Genomic DNA, 9,975 nt, shown 5'->3' on the forward strand with positions numbered 1-9,975 from the left:
TAAAAATACTCCTATTCCAGATTTCAAAGATACAAATAAAAATACTCCTGAAATTATACAAAAAATATAGAGATACTTTTTTTCACAAGTTTACACTTCACATTATAATTGCATTTCATCATCATTAATCCCCGGAAGGTTTCCGGGCCGAGTTTTGCTCGCTTAGGAGTGTAAAAATTGCCGGCCTTACTAAACACCCTAAGAACACCGTAAGAAGAATAGCGTATGCACCCGCCTTTAACTTTACCTTCAGTTTTCTTCCTTTGGTCATGGCTAAGTGCAATGGTTAACACACGTATACTCTCTCTCTCTCTCTCTCTCTCTCTCTCTCTCTCTCTCTCTCTCTCTCTCTCTCTCTCTCTCTCTCTCTCTCTCTCTCTCTCTCTCTCTCTCTCTCTCTCTCTCTCTCTCTCTCTCTCTCTCTCTCTCTCTCTCTCTCTCTCTCTCTCTCTCTCTCTCTCTCTCTCTCTCTCTCTCTCTCTCTCTCTCTCTCTCTCTCTCTCTCTCTCTCTCTCTCTCTCTCTCTCTCTCTCTCTCTCTCTCTCTCTCTCTCTCTCTCTCTCTCTCTCTCTCTCTCTCTCTCTCTCTCTCTCTCTCTCTCTCTCTCTCTCTCTCTCAAGTACGTAACAATAGGGAGCGGAGAATGAGTTTTAAACGCTCGACGAAGTTTAAGAAATGTGCCGTAAGGTTGTGACGGAAACTGAAGTGCTATAAGGTGCCGCCTCGCTAGCTACTGCGTACTACTTGCTGCTATACTGTTATCATCATTATTGAGCACCGTGAATGGGGTATACCCGGAAAAGTACAAATATCAGTAGTTATACAAAGTCTCTTACTTTGCCACATTCAAGACACAGATAATCAAAAGGATAAAGATTGGGGAGCAGCGACGTAGCGATCTTTTTTTTTTTTTTGTATCCTCTTATGTTGGCCCTTGAGCTTTCTGTCTTCTGTGTTGAAAAAAAACAAAAAAAAACTGCCAAGTCATTACCTCATCGATTTCCATTTTTTTTTTTAGCAAACTGTTTATCATTGTTAGCTACCATTTATTATTTTTTTTTCTTACTTGACGCTTTTCTTCGTTTTATTTTTTGGCTGCAGAGGGGGAGGGGGGGGGGAAAACCATTATAATCCAAATTCTTCCTATTACTCTGTCCTGCCTCCCTGCCCCGTCTTTCCCTTCCAGCTCAAGGTCGGACCGGAACTAAGGACTACACAATGAAAAAAAAATTGTGGCGGGAAAACGTGTAGGTAGAACTGACCATGACTGATGACGGACTCGATAAGTAAACAAATAAATAAGATGAACAAATAAGATAAACAAATAAACAAATAAAAGATATAGAGATATAACTTATTTTTATTTATGCGGACTTTTTTTATTTATCTACTTTTGCCCTTGTGCTGCTCCCTTAGCTGCAAAAAGAAAAAAATAAGATGGATTGATAAACACAATGATAGATAGCCATGCAGATAAATAGATAAAGAGTCAGACAAATACATGTTCGATCGTTAGATGATTTGATACTTAGTTAGTTAATAGGTAATCCAATAGTAGTTTGTATAGTACCCTTAGTTAGGTAGGTAGTTAGATAGGTAGTTTAATAGCTAGACGGTTTGAACTAGTTAGTTAGTTCGTTAATTTTACTGTATTCTGTACTTGTTTATTTATTTATTTATTTGGATTATTTTTTTGTTTTTGTTTTATTTTATTTTGTTTTTCTTTTTCTTTTTGTTTCTTTTTCCTTTTCTTTTCTTTATCTTTTTCTTTGTTTTCTTGCTGTTGTTTTTCTTTTTTGATGTTCTTTTATTTCATATCATCCTCTTGTTGATGTTCATTGGTCTGGGTGAGCCGCTTTCCTCCCAGAAGAGACCCACCCATAATTTTGGTGATGTTAGTTAGGGGCCGAAAGGTGGATGATGTTTCTTATATTTTTCTTCTCGATGTGTTTTTCTTCTTGTTTTTCTTTTCCGATGTTTTTTTCCGTTCTTTTTCTTCTTATTTCTTTTCTTCGTGTTTTTTAATGTTCTTATATTTCATATCATCCTCTTGTTGATGTTCTTCGTTGGGCTGGGTGAGCCGCTTTCCTCCCAGAAGAGACCCACCCATAATTTTGGTGATGTTAGTTTGGGGCCGAATGGTGGATGATGTTTCTTTGTGTGTTACTTTTCTTGATGTTGTTCTGTTATTGCTGTTACTTTTCTTTTGCGATGTTTTTTTGCTCTTTTTTCCCCTATTTTTTGGTGTTCTTTTCTATATCATCCCTTTTTGATGTTCTATGGTCTGGATGAGCCTCTTTCTCCCCAGAAGAGACCCACCCTTAATTTTGGTGATGTTAGTTTGGGGCCGAATGGTGGATGATGTTTCTTTGTATGTTACTTTTCTTGACGTTGTTCTGTTATTGTTGTTACTTTACTTTTGCGATGTTTTTTTTCTCTTTTTTCCTTTTTTTTGGTGTTCCTTTATATATCATCCCTTTTTGATGTTCTTTGGTCTGGATGAGCCTCTTTCTCCCCAGAAAAGACTCATCCATAATTTTGGAGATGTTGGGGCCTGAAGGTGGATGATCGGTGCTTTTTCTTTTCTTTTCTTGATGTTTTGTTACTATATTTTCCTTTTTCTTGTGTTCCTTTTTATTTTCCTTTTCTTTGGTGTTCCCATCACGTGGATTGTCTACGACATCTAACGAGCTCCACCTGCCCGGGTTTATTGTTCGGAGTTTGCTCTCCTAGGCAGACTGCCTACCACGGCTGACGAGCTCCACCTGCCCGGGTTTATTGTTCGGAGTTTGCTCTCCTAGGCAGACTGCCTACCACGGCTGACGAGCTCCACCTGCCCGGGTTTATTGTTCGGAGTTTGCTCTCCTAGGTGTATTACCTATGACGGCTCACGAGCCCAACCTGCCCGGGTTTATTGTTCGGAGTTTGCTCTCCTAGGTGAACTGCTTTCGCTAACGACCTCCACCTGCCCGGGTTTGTAATCGGAGTTTGCTCTCCTAGGTGAACTGCTTTCGCTAACGACCTCCACCTGCCCGGGTTTATTGTTCGGAGTTTGCTCTCCTAGGTGAACTGCTTTCGCTAACGACCTCCACCTGCCCGGTTTTGTAATCGGAGTTTGCTCTCCTAGGTGAACTGCTTTCGCTAACGACCTCCACCTGCCCGGGTTTGTAATCGGAGTTTGCTCTCCTAGGTGAACTGCTCACGCTAACGACCTCCACCTGCCCGGGTTTGTAATCGGAGTTTGCTCTCCTAGATGAACTGCTTTCGCTAACGACCTCCACCTGCCCGGGTTTATTGTTCGGAGTTTGCTCTCCTAGGTGTATTACCTATGACGGCTCACGAGCCCAACCTGCCCGGGTTTATTGTTTGGAGTTTGCTCTCCTAGGTGAATTGCCTACCACGGCTAACGAACCTCACCTGCCCTGGTTTGTTGTTCGGAGTTTGCTCTCCTAGGTGTATTACCTATGACGGTTCACGAGCCCAACCTGCCCGGGTTTATTGTTCGGAGTTTGCTCTCCTAGGTGTATTACCTATGACGGTTCACGAGCCCAACCTGCCCGGGTTTATTGTTCGGAGTTTGCTCTCCTAGGTGTATTACCTATGACGGTTCACGAGCCCAACCTGCCCGGGTTTATTGTTCGGAGTTTGCTCTCCTAGGTGAATTGCCTACCACGGCTAACGAACCTCACCTGCCCTGGTTTGTTGTTCGGAGTTTGCTCTCCTAGGCAGATTGCCTACCACGGCTAACGAGCCCCACCTGCCCGGCGTTGTAGCCGGAAGATTTCCGGCACCTCCGTCGGGGTCCCGATGGACGCCGAGGCGCCCTGCCGGGAGCCCTCCAGTCCTGCCATGCTCGCCAGGGAGACCTTGGGCTCGCTGGCGCTCCGCCGCCCCGCCGATTCGAATAGGGCGGATGCAAGAACTCGCTTCTTAAAACTACCAGACTGGATTATAAAATTAATCATAAATGCCGTGAAGGCGCCGGCTACCGCGTTTATCGGTTCTTGGATGAAGGACCGATGGGCCTCGGGGACGCGCACAAGCATCATAAGGAATCCTCGCCGCGGCTTCCGGCGCAGCATCCTTTTCCCTTTTCTTTCTTACTTCCAATTTTTCTTTTTAATTATATTTTCTTTCTCTGATTGACTGATTGATTGATTTTACATAGTAAGAATTGGTTCACCACTTAACGTCTTTCAGGTACATTGCATTCACACACCTGCTGAGGGAGAACACCTGTGAGCGTTTTGACTCACGAGGACGGCCCACTAAAGTTTCCTAACATTTGTATCGGGCTGCCACTTCTCTTTAGTCGTCTGTTCCTCTATTTTTCTCTTCTTTATTTCACTCTATTTCTCCCTTTCTTTCATCCTTGCTCTCTATACATATATTTCTTTCAAACTTCTTCATCAGCCCCCTTTCCGTTCCATTCTCCCTCCCCTTCATCTCCCTCCATCCCTTTCATCCCCCTCGCCTCCCGCCCTTTGCTCTTTTTCTGTTATCATCACGACGGCTGTTTAATTTCTCTGCGGGGACTTTTTTTTATGTTCGTGGATGTGACATGCTTCCCGGGGCGTCCATGTTGTTTCACAGCGCCCTAGAATATTCTTGGCAAAGTGCTTCAAATTTTTGAAGCTTTTTGCATCACGCCAGTACCTCAGTGGATTGACATCAAAAGGCAAAACACCTTCTTCTAGGTACATTTCAAGTTCTGCCTTCACCGCTGTAGTGTCATTTGTTGATGCACTTGCCATCATTTGCCCAGCTGGAGGCATGTAGGCAAAAAGACGAGGTTGTATTGCACTTATGCCAGCCGAAAAGACGAAAGGCTCACTCTCTTGAAATGTTTTCTTCTTCAAGGTCGACTGAGTTGACTCGGAAATAATTAGGTCCACAATCTTGGAAACCTTTTCCTTTTGCATTTTCTTACATGGCATCCATGCCAGCTTAAACCTGGGGCCCATGACAGCTGCGGCAATGACATCAGTCCGCTCAAGAAATGGATGCAACCTCTTTTTGATAGGTGACTGTAGTGCGTATGCCAAGTTAAAGCAGTAGATCGGTTTACTGTCTCTCGTCGTCTTCACTCACATCTCATCCCCTACCCCTCCCATTTCCGTGACGTCACACATTTTTGCGGGCGGATCCTTCTTCCGAACCACCCATCCCTCAGTAACTCCCTAAATCCTCTCCTACTCCTCCTCCATGTGACCTGAGGTTAATTTCCTCCTTACTCCCCACCCTTAATTTTTTACCTCCTCCGCCTTCAACCTTAATGTTCTCCTTACTCCGCTTTCCCCGTGATCTGACGCTAATCCTTTACTCCTTCGCCTTCAACCTTAATCTGTTTCCTCCTCCGCCTTAACGCAGCTTAACGTCATTTATTTTTTTATTTCCTTAACAGTATTTATCCTCCTCAGATGGTTTTGACTTGAAATATAAATACAAATACAAAATACTTTTTTTTCTGGGTGCCAAAATACAAATACAAATACAAAATACTTTTTTTTCTGGGTGCCAAAATAAAAATAAATACAAAATACTTTTTTCTCTGGATGTCAAAATAAAAATAAAAATAAAAATACATTAAAAATGTATTTAAATACAATTCAAATACAAATACGATTGTATTTGATCCACCCCTGGTTACAGGGTTAGGGTAGAAGGATAAGAGAGAGAGAGAGAGAGAGAGAGAGAGAGAGAGAGAGAGAGAGAGAGAGATGACATGCACTGAAGAGACGGAAAAGAGTCTGGAAGGAGAGATTTACATAGATAGATTTACATAGAAAATCAGACCACACAGACCCCATGGTCCAGACTTGGTGGTCTGTCCTTAAACCTAAGTGATTTTACATTAATCAGAAGACTCCAAAACGTTGCATTTCTACTCTAGTTGATATTAAGTTGAAGGAAGTGACGGTCGAGCTTATTTTTGAAGGAGTCAATCGTGTTACACTGGACCACTGACGGTGGAAGCTTATTCCATTCTCGCACTACAACGTTGGTGAAGAAAAATTTGGTGCAGTCTGAGTTTACTTGTCTACATCTGAGTTTTACGCCATTGTTCCTCGTGCGCAAAGTGTCATCGATCATAAACAATGTTGATCTGTCTACATTCGTGAAACCATTAAGTATTTTAAAACATTCGATCAGTTTTCCTCGGAGGCGACGTTTCTCAAGAGAGAACATGTTAAGGGTAGAAAGCCTTTCTTCGTAGGATTTGTTGCGCAAGGAAGGGATCATTTTCGTTGCCCGACGCTGAACACCTTCTAATTTAGCAATATCCTTTGCATGGTGGGGAGACCAAAACTGTACCGCATATTCCAAGTGGGGTCTGACTAAACTGTTGTAGAGCAGGAGTATTACATCTTTATTCTTGAATACAAAGTTTCTTTTAATGAAGCCCAACATTCTGTTCGCTTTATTTGCTGCATCGATGCATTGCTGTGAGAATTTGAGGTTTGACGCGATTTTGACCCCCAAGTCTTTGACGCATTGAACGCTTTTGAGTTTAACGCCGCGCATTTCGTATTCGAACTTCTTATTCCTCGTTCCAACTTGAAGGACCTGGCACTTGTCTACGTTAAAGGGCATCTCCCATCTATCCGACCAAGCTGAAATTTTGTGCAAATCCTCTTGGAGGCTTTGCCTGTCTTCGTCAGTGAGAACCGAGTTGCCAATCTTTGTGTCGTCTGCAAATTTACTAATGCGGTTATTGAGTCCAACATCCACGTCGTTGATGTAAATAATGAAGAGCACTGGGCCAAGGACCGAGCCCTGAGGGACGCCACTAGTGACAGGCGCCCACTCTGAGTTAAATCCGTCAATCACTACTCTTTGTTGTCTGTTGCTCAACCAATTCGCGATCCATTGGTTTACTTGACCGTCAATACCTATTTGCTTTAATTTGTAAAGTAATTTATGATGCGGGACTTTATCAAACGCTTTCTGGAAATCAAGATAGACTACGTCCAGTGATTTGGTTACGTCATAAACAGTGAAGAGGTCGTTATAAAAGGTTAATAGGTTTGATAGGCAGGATCTTTTGTTTCGGAAGCCATGTTGTGAGTCCCCAATCAATGAGTGGCTTTCAAGGTAATTCACAATTTTGTCTCTAATTATGCCCTCAAGTAGCTTACCTACAACCGAAGTTAGACTAATGGGCCTGTAATTACCTGGTACTTTTTGTCTCCTTTCTTGAAAATCGGTGTCACGTTAGCCTTTTTCCAATCTGAAGGGACGATGCCTTGTCGCAAGGACATATTGAATACGGTTGTGAGGGAGGAGAGTATTTCGCTCTTTGTTTCTTTCAGCAGAGTTGGATATACTTTGTCAGGTCCAGGACTTTTATTTGTTTTAAGTGAATGGAGACTTTAAGGACTTCATCGGTTGTTATTTCAAAATTAGGCAATGCATGCTCGAGATTTACAATAGTACTGGTGTTGGTGGTAGCGAGAGGAAGACTGTTAGTATTAAACACCGAGGAAAAGTAATTGTTTAAGAGGTTTGCAATGTGTTGGCTGTCAGTCACTAGTGCACCGTCGCTGTTTGTTAAAGGCCCAATACCACTTTTGATCGCCTTTCTGTTGTTTATGTAACTGAAGAAAGATTTCGGATTATTTTTACAGTTGGCTGCAATATTTTCTTCGTATCTACGCTTTGCCTGACCTACTAGTCTTTTTACTCGTCGCCTGGCATCATTATAAAGTCTAATGTTTTCGGGCGTGCTTTGTTCTTTCTTTAACCTGTAAAAAGGAAAACTATGTGAGAAAAAGAGAAAGGAAAGAAGGGTGGAAAACAAGAAGGAAATTAGGGGGAAATAAGCTGTAGAGAAAAGAAAAGAATGTGAGATGGAGGAAAGGAGAAGGAAGAAAAGGAAAGGAATTTGAGGAGGTAGGAAGGAAGAAAGGAAGATAATGTAAATAAGATATAAAGGAAGGTAGGAAAACATTAATCACACGTAGAAAGTAGAAGGAAAAAAGTAGTATATGCTGGAAGTAAGGAGAAGGAAGGGAAAGGAAGGTAAAGAAGTATGAAGGAAGGAAAGGAAGATGGAGGGGGAGGAGAGCCTTAAAACTGCCTTAAAACTGCCTTAAAACTGCCTTAAAACGCGCCTTAAAACTGCCACAGCCTCAAACTCTCCGTAACGACGCTATTCCCTCGTTAAGTCAAAAGGCTAAGTGTGTTGCGGCGGCGGAGTGTTGAGTGCGTTGTGTTGTCCTTCGGTACGGTGTATACGGCCTTCACTCTGCATGGTGTTGTGCTGCGGAGGGATGGAGTGTGTGTGTGCGTGCGTTCGTTCCCTTTGTTCTGTTTTGTGTTACGGGATATTGTTTTGCTTGCTGGTGTGTTGGTTTGTGTTTTGAGCGTCGTTGTTTTGTGTTCTGTTCTTTGTCTGTCGGTTTCTTCTTCTTCTGTTTTTCGTTTCATGCTTTTTGTCTTGTGCTGCTGTTGTGATTTCAGTTACCCTTCGCTGCTTTGCTGTGTGTTGCGTTGTTTTTGTGTTACGATACCTTGTGTTGCGCTGTGCCCTACTCCGGTGCTTTCGCCCACCCACTCAGGGCAGCTCGGCCACCCCGTCGGAGATAATTAAGAAGGCGACGCGGAACTAAACTTAACACGCACGGGGGAAAAAAAGGTGAGAAATGATGAAGATACTAGAAATATATAATGAAGTGTCTTGCAGTGAACGTATATATTGTTTATTTCTGCATCACGAGACACATTAATTTCACGTATTATGCCATTTTTAGAGGATGATACATAAAAAATACAGGGTAACCGCCACGATAGAAGAAAAAAGAAACAATACAAATACCAAGAAATAAGGACTAGTCTTGATAGCGAATATCAGATAGAAGAGTAACTGAGACAGTATGGAAAAAAAAACAGGTGGAGAGAAGATAGATAAGGTAATGAGAAGTCGTAATAGGAAAGATGATTAAAGAAAGATAAATTGATGTAGAATAACTGAGTTCATTATCGTTCATTATAATTATCGTCTTAGAGAGAAGGAAAAAAACATAGCAGGTGTGAAATAGGGAAATAGTTAGTCTAAAAATAATCATGAGAGAGAGAAGAGAAAAGAGAAAGAAAGAGACGAAGAGACTTAGAACCCGTATCTTCTCTTCCTCGCTTATCTTATATTTGCAAACAATATCGTCTTAGAGAAAAGAAAAAAAACATAACAGGTGTGAAATACGGGAACAGTTAGTTTAAAAATAGTTATGAGAGAGAGAAAAGAGAAGACTGGAAAAGAAAGAGAGACTTAAAACCCGTATCTTCTCCTCGCTCATCTCATATTTCCAAACATTACTTTTTTGGCCTCCTCTTCCTAACTTGGCATCTCGTTGACTCGGGTGGAAGGGAGAACATCACGAAGAGGCGGAGGATCACGTCAACAACACCTCCGCGATTGTGTTCAGCGAAGGTGGCGTTTCCATTACACGCGAACCTTTCCGAGGCCGCGCAAAGCCAAGGAGATGCAGCGGGCGATCAAACTACAAGAGCCATATTCTCCAGCGTTTCGGGGCTTACACACCTACATTAGAAAGTGTTTTCGTAGGGGTTGTGTGCGCCGATCGAATTATACACACTGCTAAGCTTTCACACACATATACACACTTACACCTCCCCCACAAGCTCCAAACACACCCTACACCTTCTATGATACACCCCTTACAAGCTTACACACATCTACACCCCCCTACACGATCTGAACACCTGCCTTGTTACACCCCATCAAGTTTTACACACATCTGCACACGTACACCTCTCCCACAAGCTTCAAACACACCATACACCTCCCTTGGTACACCCCTTACAAGCTTGCACACATCTGCACACCCCTACACGATCTGCACACCTGCCTTTTTACACCCCATCTAGTTTTACACACATCTGCACACCTGTACCCTTCCAACAGGTCTCAAACACACTCTTAACACGATTTACACACCTTATAACTCCTGTGAC

The 9,975-nt window shown here is 42.5% G+C and overlaps 2 long non-coding RNA genes across 16 annotated transcripts; one reads left to right on the top strand and one right to left on the bottom strand.

Annotated features, from left to right (window-relative positions):
• Positions 1–1,712: 1,712 nt before the first annotated feature.
• Positions 1,713–3,764, bottom strand: LOC127000301 (uncharacterized). 14 transcript variants are annotated; one of them, XR_007753909.1, is made up of 3 exons: positions 3,622–3,764; positions 3,213–3,281; positions 1,713–2,959 (listed from the first exon to the last, which is right to left on the bottom strand). It is a non-coding gene; the product is annotated as an uncharacterized LOC127000301 (long non-coding RNA). The 14 variants fall into 14 exon arrangements; XR_007753906.1 differs by having other exon boundaries at positions 1,713–3,022; XR_007753901.1 differs by having other exon boundaries at positions 1,713–3,022; positions 3,276–3,349; positions 3,622–3,763.
• LOC127000320 (uncharacterized) lies at positions 2,886–3,649 on the top strand. Of its 2 annotated transcripts, none has more exons than XR_007753912.1 (3): positions 2,886–3,000; positions 3,065–3,385; positions 3,522–3,649. It is a non-coding gene; the product is annotated as an uncharacterized LOC127000320 (long non-coding RNA). The 2 variants fall into 2 exon arrangements; XR_007753911.1 differs by having other exon boundaries at positions 3,454–3,581.
• Positions 3,765–9,975: the final 6,211 nt, after the last annotated feature.

The sequence above is a fragment of the Eriocheir sinensis genome, chromosome 2 (genome assembly GCF_024679095.1).
Source record: "Eriocheir sinensis breed Jianghai 21 chromosome 2, ASM2467909v1, whole genome shotgun sequence".
Taxonomy (NCBI): domain Eukaryota; kingdom Metazoa; phylum Arthropoda; class Malacostraca; order Decapoda; family Varunidae; genus Eriocheir; species Eriocheir sinensis.